Raw genomic sequence first — 768 nt, forward strand, 5'->3', positions numbered from 1 at the left:
AGAGGAATAATACAGATTAGAAAAAAGAGAGGGGGGGGGGGGGGGGGGGGGGGTAAGAGTAGGTTAGGTTTATCACACATTCTTTGAGCCTAACATAAAAAGAGAAGGTTTGGTTAAGGTATACTTTTAGAAAAGGATAAAGGGTTTGGGTTAGGTAGTGTTTTTTTTTTTTTTGCCAGAAAAAAATCTGTTTGCATTTGTGTGGTGTTTCTGGTCTAGTGTGTGTGTGTCACGAACAGCCGTGGTACAAAAAAAAAGACACTTCTGTTATTAGTGCACTTCAGGCGTGGTACACAAAAACACACACACACACACACACACACACACACACACACAGTGTGTCATGAACAGGTGTGCCAACAACATCTACCACAAGATGCCTCAGAAGAGCTGGCAGGATCCTAAAAGACTGTCATCACCCATCCTTCAGACTGTTCACCCTGCTACCTTCTGGTAGGCGGCACCGAAGTATCCGGTCTCGCACCCGCAGACTGGAGAACTGTTTCTATCCTAAGGCCATCAGACTTCTAAATTGACAATAATGCACTCTTGTCACTTTACACTAACCACTTTACTCTACACAGGCTCACTTTCACTGCTGTTTGCAGTACACTTGCAATATTGCACTACCCACATACTCAAAGTGTCTATGTCTCTGTGTTTCATGGTTAGTATAGGTCCTAGGTTAGTTCAGGCTATTATGTGGATTATATGTTCAGTATAGTTAGTGTAAGACATGTAGGTATGTGTATCTGTTTAGTATGTGTA

The sequence above is a fragment of the Sprattus sprattus genome (genome assembly GCF_963457725.1).
Source record: "Sprattus sprattus genome assembly, chromosome: 14".
NCBI classification, from domain to species: Eukaryota; Metazoa; Chordata; class Actinopteri; order Clupeiformes; family Clupeidae; genus Sprattus; species Sprattus sprattus.